Source organism: Heterocephalus glaber, unplaced genomic scaffold (assembly GCF_053883595.1).
Source record: "Heterocephalus glaber isolate CG9 unplaced genomic scaffold, H.glaber_assembly_v1.0 deba00001720, whole genome shotgun sequence".
Taxonomy (NCBI): domain Eukaryota; kingdom Metazoa; phylum Chordata; class Mammalia; order Rodentia; family Bathyergidae; genus Heterocephalus; species Heterocephalus glaber.
Genome location: NW_028258433.1, coordinates 9,722,030 through 9,734,381, shown reverse-complemented (window position 1 = coordinate 9,734,381; position 12,352 = coordinate 9,722,030). Strand labels below are relative to the sequence as shown.

Genomic DNA, 12,352 nt, shown 5'->3' with positions numbered 1-12,352 from the left:
GATGAATGACTAATTGATGGGATATTGAGACAGGCCAGATGTAGTGACATGCACCTGCAATTCCAGCTACTAGGGAGGCTGAGGCAAGTTTGAATAAAAATTCAAAAGGGCTGGAGATGTGACTCAGTATAGTGTTTACCTAGCATCAGCAAAACCATGGGTTCAATCCTCAATACTGCCCCACACCCACACACAAAAATTGGGAGGGGGCCACACTGATGCCACCCGCAGGATACCCGGCACCCTCCTCCTGCTTGTGGCGCCAAGCAGGCCTAGCTGGCAAGCGGAACCCCACGCCACAAGGGGACCTGGGGCCACAGCTCCTGTTGCTCCTAGCCGCAGGCCTCAGCCTGTGCCACATGCTGCCAGCAGGCACCCAGGCCCGCGAGCCAGAGTTCAAAGCAACAAATCACACCTTGAATCCCCGGTCATTCCTTCTCAGGAATTCCAATGATGTACTTGAACAGTTCCCTATGGAGGAGGAAGAGGAAAGAAAGGAAAGTACATTGACTGAAAGCAGAAGCCTCTCCTTCAACAAGATCAGTCCTCTCCAGAAGCCACCCCCGGTGTTCATCTCGGAAGATGCTTCCAGCTACCTGACCAGCTCCTGGCTGATCGTCTTTGTCCCCTCTGTCTACACTGGTGTGGTCCTTATCAGCCTCCCCCTGAACCTCCTGGCCTTTGCTGTGTTCATCCTGAAGATGAAGGTCAAGAAGCCGGCGTGGTCTACATGCTACACCTGGCCACAGCAGATGGGCTCTTTGTGCCCATGCTACCCTTTAAGATCAGCTATTACTTTTCCTTCAGCGACTGGAAGTTCAGCTCTGAGATGTATCACTTCATCTCCATGGCCTTCTACTGTAACTTGTGTGCCTCCACCATACTCATGACAGACATCAGCGTGGACCCCTTCCTGGCCGTGGTGTACCCCATCCAGACCCTGTCCTGGTGCACCATGAGGAGGGCCTCCTTCACCAGCCTGGCCATCTGAGCAATGGCCATTGCCCAGCTCCTCCTCAGGGAGCAGCCCGCCCAGGTCCCGGGGCTCAACAGCACCACCTGCCATGACAGGTTCACTGAAACAGAGCTCGAGGGCTTTCACACCTACTACTTCTCGACCTTCTCAGCTGTCTTCTTTTTCGTGCCCCTGGTCATTTCCACCATTTCCTATGCATCTGTTATCCAATATCTTAGCTCTTCTACTGTCTTCAGCCAGCACAACATGTCTCGGGCTGTGTTCCTGTTGACGACCATCTGCTGCATCTTCCTCACCTGCTTTGGGCCAACAAATGTCCTCCTGATTGTGCATTACTTGTTCCTGTCCCACAGTCCTGCCGCAAAGGCCGCTTACTTTGCTTGCCTCTGCGTCTGCATCAGCACCGTGAGCTGTTGCATCGACCCCTTGATCTACTATTATGTCAGCAGCACCTCTACAGTATCTTGTGTTGCAAAGAAAATGTGGATCCCAACAGTTACAACAGCAGTGGTCAGTTGATGACAAGTAAGATGGATACGAGTTCTACTAATGTGAATAAAAGTATCTATAAAAAGCTGTTAACTAGAGGCGAGGTGAGAGGAAAAGCTGGGGCCAGGACGACAGGCGGCACCAGCGGAGGGAAGCTGCTCCGGGCGCCCCCAGCCCCGCGCACCTGAGTGCTGCCGGCCAAGGGAAGGACTCGCGGCTGGGGGCTCGCGCCGCTGTCAGGGAGGCTGGGCGCGCGAGCGGCGCGGGCGCGGGCGCGGGAGCGGGGAGCAAAGCCGAGAGGAGCTGAGTGGGCGGTAGCGGTGGGGACTCACGCGCGTGTTCCGCCTCCTCAAGCCTCAGTCGGGGCCACCTTCTAACCCCTCCTTCCCTTCCGCCCAAGTGCGGCGGCACCGCCTTCTGAGTCCCGCGGCTTCCTCCAGACCTTTCCGGCGCGGGTAAACCCTCTTCCCAGAGGCAGCTTCTGCTGACCTTATGACCCAAAAGAGGAAACAGCTGGCTAAGCTCAGCCTTGGTACTGGTGGCTACCATGTCCTTGAAGATCCAGACAAGCAATGTAACCAACAAGAATGATCCCAAATCCATCAATTCTCGAGTCTTCATTGGAAACCTAAACACAGCTGTGGTGAAGAAATCAGAGGTGGAGACCATCTTTTCCACATATGGCCGTGTGGCCGCCTGTTCTGTGCACAAAGGCTATGCCTTTGTTCAGTGCTCCAACGAGCGCCACGCCCCGGCAGCCGTGCTAGGAGAGAATGGGCGGGTGCTGGCCGGGCAGACCCTGGACATCAACATGGCTGGTGAGCCCAAGCCTAACAGACCCAAGGGGCTAAAGAGAGCAGCATCTGCCATACACAGGCTCTTCGACTACCGAGGTCGCTTGTCACTAGTGCCCGTGCCCAAGGCAGTTCCTGTGAAACGACCCCGGGGGACAGTCCCTTTGGTCCATCGTGTCAAAACTACCATACCTGTCAAACTCTTTGCCTGCTCCAGGGCCATGACCACTGGCTCCACCCAGATCAAGTTAAAGAGCAGTGAGCTGCAGACCATCAAGACAGAACTGGCACAGATCAAGTCCAACATTGATGCTCTGTTGGGCCGCTTGGATCAGATCGCGGAGGAACAAAAGGCGAACCAAGATGGCAAGAAGAAAGGCGACAACAGCAGTGGTGGTGGTGGTGGCAGCGGCGGTGGCAGCGGCAGTGGCAGTGGCAGTAGTGGCGGCGGCAGCAGCAGCAGGCCACCACCCCCCCCCCCCGAGGACACTCCTTCTGAGGCAGACACACCCCAGGAAGAAGCCCAGACTCCAGACGACGGTGATGAGGGGGCGCTGCTGACACATAACGAGGAAGGGCTGGACCACAGCCAAGACACAGATGCGGAGGATGGGCCCTTGCAATAAGCAGCCTGACAGGAGCAATGGCCACCAGCAGGAGAAGGGCATCACTGTCCAAGGCCCCAGGACATTCCTAAGCTTAGGGTTTTTCTATAGGTTTGGAGGGGGTTGGTACAGAACGGGGACCTTAACAATAAAGAGATGGGATCCAGCCTGTTTTGAGATGAAAAAAAAAAAAATGCTGTTAACTTAGGAAAGATGACTGCTGGTCCATTAAAAAGAAAGGTTAAAAAAATGAAAAGCCCAGGGATTCTGTTCGCCCCTCGCAAAACTACTTCATCACCTAAAATAACAAATGTATGCTTTGCATGCCTACTTCTTAGGAGAGCATAAATATTGGTTAATTACTAGAAAAAGTAACAGGAATGGAAAACAGTGGTATTCCAGGGGAGTATTGCCAGTGCTACAATAACTGGATGTCACTTTTTATATTTAGATATAGGTGACATATATATGTATTGTATAAACACACGTGTATTATCTACAGCACAGTATGGATTAGGCACTTTGAAACCCTCTCTTTTTTCCTCCGGAAATTACAGAAAAGAATCTCTGATTCTCTGACTTTATATGCAAACTCTAGGTTGGTGAAGTTTAGCCCTGAACATCTGAAGATGTCCAACAGCAATGACATACACATGACTTACACATGAATGGCATATATGTGTGGGTGTGTGTCACTTATTTCCCAAATAAGTGTATTTTGAAATGGTTTGACAGCAATGTTTAACTAATGGAAGGATGAGACTTGTTAGTATCTATGTTTTGAAAAAGTTCTAGTGTTTTTCATTTTAAACATATCAAAGTTTCAATTTTGAGTTGTCCAAACAGATGAAAAGGCCGTTTGCTGTGGTCAGCACTGTGATGTTTTACATACTGAGACCAAGCAGCATCTCACTAGTGATCACAGACTACCTTTCAGAGCAACCAACCTCGAGAGCTGGGCATGAGGACTCCAGACAGCAGATCCCTGGCAGAGGTGCATGCTGGCCAGAAGCCATCCGGCTGAGCCTCCTGGGAACCAGCAAGACCAGGCCGCCAAGCTGGCACCATCATCTGATCTCCGTGCGACGGCTTGTGGTGACCTGAGCATGTCTGTTAGAAACTGGCAAAGCAGGATGTGACGTCCAAGAGGCAACAGCCATGAGAGACTTCTCTGCCCGTTTTGGGAAAAGAAAGGAAGGCCTATTCCTGTCCCGCAGGTGTCCTCAATGGGGACAGGGCCTGCAGAATGGAGTGGGACTGAACGCTGCCCATGGCAGAGCAGAGGGGACAATAGAGGTATAGCACTCGATGTATTGTACTAAACACGAAGCAGTGTTTCAAGCCAGATGTCACCCAGAGTATTCACACAAGCAAGATCTGTCTGCTAAAGAGCTTTGAGCACTTGGGTTTCTGCTTCCAATGGTTATAGCTTACAATGAAAACACAACAGAGGATGTGTATTTTTTAAAAATAAGTTCTTCAGTCTACATCAGCTGGACAATATTTATTTATAAATGTTTTGTTCAGTAAGTTACTCGAATTTTCTTTTAAGACTCATTTATGTCAGACTGGTTAGAAATAACAGAAGTAAATGGATTTGTCATTGAAATCTAGGAAAATTATTCTATATTTTTTCACTTTCCTTAAAAGTTAATTAAATGGGGGGCTGGGGATTTAGCTCAGTGGTTCCACCACCTGCCTCACAAGCACAAGGTTCTGAGTTCGATCCCCAGCACCGGGAAAAAAAAAAAAAAAAAGTTAATGAAATGATTTTTAAAGCATTTTTTAACCCCTTGATAAGTATCAAGCATAGAAAATCTTCATAGGTTTGGCAAAGTAATTTGAAAATTAGGTTGAAATTTTTTTTTCCTGATTAAAAAGTGATGGTATTTTAAACAACCAAAAATTTAAAAAGTGGAAAAAAGTGGGAAAGTTGCAAGGCAAATGTTTACCTATTTAAAAGAGCAAAGTTTCCAAATATCAGATTAATTTACATAAGAGTAATATAACTGTATTATAAGTAGCAGCTAGCACTTATTTTATTGAGTTACTATATTCATATTATCTAAATCAGAGATTTAATGTCATTATTTAGTCTGTATATAGTAAGATACCTATCATCACAGTGCTTATAAAATATGATTTCAGTTTTTATATTCTCTTTTTAAAAATGTCATGTAATCTACATTAATAAACATAAAAACGTAAAAAATTTGGGAAGGTATGGCACAAAGAAATGTCTTTACTGTCCTAAATCTAAGAAAAAAGGAGAGAAAAGGACTGAACTGTATATGCATAAAAACATGAATTTTTAATTTGAGACTCTTTATATTCATTTTTTCTTATTCCAAAACATCATCTAGTGGTGGTATAACTTCTCAAACATGAAGAAGGAAGAAATGGAAGTAATGGAAATCCAATGGTTTTTGTGCACATCAACTTGCTGAACCAGTATTGAGCATATTTCTCTATGAGTGTTTTACATTGAGGTTGACATTCAAATCCACAGACACTGAGTAAAGTAGAGCTCCCTCCATAATGTGGATAGGCCTTATCCACTCAGTTGAAGGCCTAAGTAGAATAAAAGATGAATTCTGAATTCTGCTAGCAGAAGGCTTTAGGACTTCAGCTGCAATATCTATTCTCTGTATCTTCTACTTGATGGCCCACCCTGAAAATTTTAGACTTTTCAGCTTCTGTAATGACATAAATTAATTCCTTAAAATAAATCTGTTTGTGAACATACATAGATAAAGTGTACGTTTATTTATGAACACAGATGTGTGAGCTTTATTGGTTCTGCTTCTCTGGAGCACCCCAATACAGAAAGACACAAGGCATATAGCAGCCTCTAATGCTGGGACCTTTCCTTCCCTCACAATAGCCAAGACAGTTGACTTGTGCTGAACTGTCCCTCTGTCAATTTGACCTTACTGCCAACCTCTTCAAACATCTCCTGTGCATACATAAGAGAAACCAGGAACTACATATCCAGAATCCACTTGCTTCCATGATTCCAGGTTGGAGTTTGCTAATGAGAGGTATTTGTGTGAGATCTAGAAGGCAGAAGAAAAGGAAGACTGTTACTTTCTGGAGGCAGTGACACTGGCTGACATAAGGATCAAAGTCATTTCAGTTTGAGCTTCTTTGAGAATCATCCAAATCACTGTTGTCAAATGTGATCATCGGTGCAATTTTCCTGACCTTTGTTCCTGCAGTTCTTCCAGCAGTTAAATAGCCCTCTATTTCCTTTATTGAACCCCTTCACATTCAGAATACATATAATCCCTTCTCTTTCCTCCTGACCAAACAAGAAGAGTTTAGCACAACAGTTTATTCTCTTCAGCCTCTGTGTGCTTTGTGTCTGTTTTCTTTAGTTTCATCTCGTGGGCACTCTTTTATCATAGGGAGCCTGAAACGCACCCTATTACAATAGGACAAATCTTAAACTCAAACGAAGAGGGCCTAGTCCATCTGGCCACAGGTTCATCTTTCAGACTCATTTTATTCACTTTGAGTTCAAGCCTCATTAGACTTTTTATAATTTCTAGAATCAACCCTAATCCTTTAGGTTTTGAGACTGTTACACAATCTATTCCCTTTTCCTGAAAAAGCCCCCATGAATTCTACCCCTAACTTCACATCCTTTTTCTCAATAATCCCTACTCATTCTCCATGTCTACCTCTAAATTTCATTTCCATAGACAAATTAATTTTTCCTGGTATACACTCTTGTCTTGTACTTCCACTGTACATATTTTTAGTTGACCCTAAAGATTTCTTCCACTACAGTGATCTATAATCCAACTTGATGTGTAAACAGACTATAAACTACTATTGTAACAAGTAGCTCAGACTCAACCAATCACAAACAGCCAACTGTTCAAACCATGTTCAGATTGTCTCTCTATTTCATTTCCTCTTCTCTAGCTATAAGTATAATCTACCCACTTTGAGCAGGAGGAGTGGCATTCTGACAAAGCCCATTAAGATCTTCAAAACTAGATTTGTAATTTGTGATTTTGTCTTTTATCCTCTTATAACTATAATTCACGAAAATTTAAAATGTCTTTCTTCCCATCTAAACTATAGCTTCCTGTTGTTACATTTTCCCTGCTGTGCCCTTGGTGTCTGACAAGGTGTTTAACAAATAGAGCTTCAATATTGAATAGATGAAGAAAGGAAATAATGTGATGTGATGGTAAAAATTAAATTCTCTCTAGATGAGTGCTTTTCCAAGAAAGACTATAGGAAAAAGAATCTATGGTTGACTGAAGAGGGAAAAAAGACCTCCACAGACAGATAAATATTCTCCCTGGCAGAAAATTAATAAACTTCTGGGTTGATAAAAGAAACCTTCTTTTCCAGAGATGGTGATAAAGAGAGAAGAAATTTTGTTCTTTGAAGATGGTGATGATGAGATAAATTGGAAAAGTTTCTGTATGTCATCTACAGTCTTCAGGAAATAAATTTTAAGTAAGGTTGGCTGACACTAATGGACTGGTGTGAGCCACACCATCTCCATTTTGGGGAGCATTTGGTTGCCCCTCTTTCCCAACTGAACTCAATGGACTGTGTCAACAAACAATAGCTCTAAACCTTTTTATGTTCTTGGCAACAAAACACCCTGAATCATAGAACTGGTTACAGAACAAACGAATTTGGATTATTCTCCCCTCTGTTTACACAAGTAGCCACTTGAAAAGGAAAGAAGTGAAAATAAAAGAGTAGTTGTATGAGGGGTTGATCCACTGAGAATAGAAAGGGATCAAGTTTATGATTTTAAATTATAAGAATTACTATTGAGTGGAAAAGATAAAAATAGCTTAAAAGTTACATATACCAAAGAAAAATCAAACAATATGGAGCAAAAGCACTTCACCAAGTGAAGCCACCGAGCCACATATGGGTGGCTTCTCTGAGGGCATGAAATCAAATATATACACATAAAAACATAAATACAAATACATGGGTTAAAGAACATAAGAGAAGACTCATGGAAGTAATTTTAATGAGAATTCTTGGCCATCAAACTACAGTTTTCAGAGGGTTTTTTTCTAACATTGTCTTTGCCTTCTTTCTTACATTATTTTATACTATTCAGAACATCTGCTGAATCTTGGCCACTTTATTTCTTAAATCTATGTGACCATTCAAGATATTTTTATGCTGCAAACTATTTTACTTTCTTCATAATTATTGCCATTTCTTTAACTGGATTAGATTCTTAAATCTTTAAGCCGCAAGTCATCATTCAGAAGGAAGAGGGAAAAATGCAAAGAAATTTTAATTTTTGTCACTTTTTTCTCTTCAATTCTTTTTTCCATTCCCTTTCCCTCGCTCCCTTCCCCTTCCTTTCATTTCTTGTTCCCCCATCCACTTGAAAAAGATCTTCCTACTTCCTATTTATCTATCCTCTATGTGTTATGTACGTGTACCATCTCCCCACAAAAAAGTAATCATTATGTACTATAAATATGTATTAATAAAAAAAGAAATTTCTTCAAAAACTCATCTATTCTACCTGAATCTTATACAGGATTTTTTTTCCCAGAAGTTCCACTTATTGTGCATATTTTGGTGCATTTTGTTTCTTAAAGTTGAGCATTGTATGTATTCAATTGGCTACTGCCCTTTACATAACATTATACAGATTCACTAGTTAAGCAAATTAATTGGTTTACTTCAAATTTTGACAAAGCTTATTTTAGTCATAGTTAGTGGATTAATGAAAATATATGGAGAAAATATAATTGTATATGTTCCTTTTAAAGATTATGGCTTTTCCCACTTGTTAGTCATGTCATTCCATAAATAGGTAATGAAATAAATACACTGCTCTCAACTTTTACTACAACCTTATGCTAACACCACAAGAAGAACTCCAGGTGAGTGTAGGAACACATGCCTATTATCCCAGCTACTCAGAAGGCTGAGGTAGCAGGCTTCCAAATTCAAGAAGAGCTTGGACAACTTAGCAAAACTCTTATCTCAAAATAAAAAATAAAAATAGAGGGAAAAAGAAGAGAGTGGAGAGTAGAGGACATAAAAAATGTAGATATGTTATGTACATCTACCAACTCATGATGAATGTAATTATTGTGTACTATAAGCATTTACTAGTACAATTTTTTTAAATAAAAAATAGAAGGCCAGAGATTTAGCTCAGTGGTTCTGCGGACTGCCTTGAAAGCCCAAGCTCCCGAGTTCAATCCCCTGTACCAAAAATAAAAATTAAAAAATAAAAATAGAAAGTTTGAGGGTGTAGTGCAATAGTAGAGTGTACCAGTTTGGTCCAGTGTCACAAAAAAGTGAAATTTACACAAGAAATATACCCAACTTTCAAATGATGGGTTAAAGGAGAATTCCTAATGTACTAAAAATTTCCATTTATAAGGAGGCAACCTATAATGTAGTCATATATATGCAAACTCGTATGTATTTATACACATATACACATATATAATGACGCATTACAGCATTTTAAACAATAAAGAATTAGAACCAACATAAATATCCTTCAATAAGAAATGAAATTAATAAATAATTATGTCTTCACATCATGGAATAGCATGTAGCCACAGCAATGAATGGGAAGCTTTTTATATACATTATTAAGTGAAATGGCAAGAAGAAAAAGGCAGGGGATATATATATATATATATATATATATATATATATATATATATATGTATATATTTCCCTACTATTGTATAAAATAAAGAATGTATGTTATGTGTTTGTGTGTGTGTGCTTTAATGTAATACATACATACATTCTTTAAACACCTACCTTCAGTGAAAATTTTTGTGGTGACCTGCTGTAGAGTATTACTTGAGCATAGGTAGTGATCCATTATGCACAGTTACAATAATTTATTCAACCATCACCCTGTTGACAGCCATTTGGGTTAGTTCGAATCCATCTCACTTCCTTGACATGTCAAATTTCTATCAGTGTATTTTTAGGATAGATTCCTTGAAGTGGGACTGCCAACTGAAGGACAAAAGTTGTATGTAGTTTTGCTAGACAATGTCAAGTTCCTTCCATAGTAGTTGTACCACTTTGCAATTCCCACAGCCTTACCAGCAAAATATTGTAAACTTTTAGAATTTTGTCATTCTAATCACTGAGAGATGTTTCTAATATGAACCTTAGGCTGGGGATTTGGCTCAGTGGTTCCAGCGCCTGCCTTGAAAGTGTAAGGTCCTGAGTTCAATCCCAGGTACCAAAAAAAAAAAGAACCAACATTTAAAACTGTGAAATATATGTAACTTCACAAATAATTTTGACCATATCAAAAATTGCCAGAAGCAAATAACAAGATGATAGCAACTGGGGAAAATGTTTGTTATATTTGTTAAATCACCACACATATTTTAAAACATGAATTCTCAGATTAACTGACTAAATCAGTATGTCAATTTTGATGTTTGTCTTGTAAATTCAGAAAATTTGGCAAAAATTGAAGGAAATCTAAGGATTAGAATCTACTAGTGAACCAATGATAATTCCCAGACTTTAGTTATTACGTGCTCTAATAAGAGAACATCCCTTATTTAAAGGAAAGGCCCATAAAGTATTCTGCAGTTTATCAGAGCATTTATTTTAGAGACATTTAAGAGTTTCAGGACAAGTTTGCATTATATAAAAAATAAATTTGAATGTATTTGAAAATTAGAAAAAAATATGAGAAAATATACAAATAATTTTAAAAGTCAAATTTCCAAAAGTCAAATTTCCACACAGAAATTTCATTTCTGATAGTCTAATCAAGAGAATAATTAAAAATGCACCCCAGCTTTAATAGCTTTAGTATCTATCTTCATCTTTCAGATTTAAGCTCAAAATTTCTTTTCCAGCAAATTTCTTGAACCCACAACCCTAGATCCAAATCACTTGTTAAAAATTCTTATTTCTGGCCCTGCCCCCACCCTGCCCCCAACCCACCTCCCAGCAGTGAGCTGATCCTCTCCAGCACCTGCAGCACCGACTGGGCCCATGCATCCTCCCCGCCCCCTCTTGGCTGCATCAGTACCTGGTTCCACACTGCAGAGGCACAGGGGGTCATAAAGGCCATTGTCCTGAGCTCCAGAATATAGAGCAGAGGTGAACAACAGAAAGAGGGACTCTCTTGGGCTCCTTGATGACAATTAAAGCCCACTAGAAAAGTGAAGAGAACCTCTGCAATAAAGGCACACCAGACCACCATACTTAGTAAGTTGGAGGGGCCATCACCTCCCATCAGAACCTGGACTATCTTAAGGGGAAGCACAGCTGGAACCTGGAATAGAACCTTGCAGAATTCAACCCTTCAGGAGGTGGGAGCTCAACTTGGGCTTTACAGCCAAAAATCAGCCTGAATCTCAGAGGTCTGCTGCTGGCTTGCTGAGACTAATTGACTTATAACTGCACACTGCTGCTGATGTTGTCTATTGTGACAGCAGAGACCTACCCTGAAGGAGGCCTTTCATTTTTATTTTTTATTTGTTATTCACAAAATTATTATTTTTTCTTGTATTTTTAATTTTTAATTTTTTTCTACTCTTCAAATTTTTCCTTTTTTCTTTCTTTTCTTTTTTTCTTCTCTCTCTCTCTCTCTCTCTCTCTCTCTCTCTCTCTCTCTCTCTCTCTCTCTCTCTCTCTCTCTCTGTCACTTTCCCACATTGTTCTTCATCTCCCTTTTTGTTCCTGTTCTGGCCCTAATTTGAATTTCTTCTTTTTCTTTTCTTCTCTTTTTCCTTCTCTCGACTGTCATTAGTTTGAAAGGAAAGTCAATACAGTTTCTAGCCTCCTTATTGCTGTTAGGTTGTTCTGTTCTTGTCTTTGTTCTTTCACTCTGTCTTTTCCTCTTCTCTTCAACATATTCCTAGAGTTTGCATGATCTACCTGTGTCCTCTGGCCTCACTGCTAACCTTTCTCTATCATTCAACCTATTATCCCTCCCTCCCCAACTCCTTCTAAGTCCCCATCCTGAAGGGTAAAGTTGCTATATTGAAGTTTATTCCCCATAAACATTTTATGCTGCTCCTTGATTTTGATTTAATTCACACAGTTAAAGGTGATAGATTAGTAACTACCACAAATTATTATTTTCTAAGCTGTGCTTGATGCTATTGTGTTGCTGATTGTATCACTTGAGCTAAGGTGTTGTGATTGATCTAATCAGTTGTCCTTCCTGGTATAATGAAAATGAGATAGCCTCAGAATCATTAGAGACTCAAAACCTAAAGAGCAACTACATCTTGAAGACACCTCTGAGAAGCAATCATTCCATAAGGGTTCTAAATACAAGCAACAAAGATACTTACAATAAGCAATATCGATTTATCAACACAAGAATTAAACTAAAAATAGTACCAACAACAAAAATAGAAATGAGAAGACATTCAAGCAAGGCACAAACCCAGACTTCCAGCCCACCAAAGGCAAATTCTGGGGGAAACGAGGTGGAAAAGTCTGATGATCAACCACCTGAACACCCTGAA

The 12,352-nt window shown here is 40.9% G+C and overlaps 2 pseudogenes; both read left to right on the top strand.

The window, feature by feature from the left end:
- The first annotated feature begins 218 nt into the window (after positions 1 to 218).
- On the top strand, positions 219 to 1,653 carry LOC101719279 (proteinase-activated receptor 1 pseudogene; annotated as a pseudogene).
- Positions 1,654 to 1,862: 209 nt separating this feature from the next.
- LOC101713257 (RNA-binding protein Raly pseudogene) lies at positions 1,863 to 2,885 on the top strand (annotated as a pseudogene).
- The last annotated feature ends 9,467 nt before the right edge of the window (positions 2,886 to 12,352 follow it).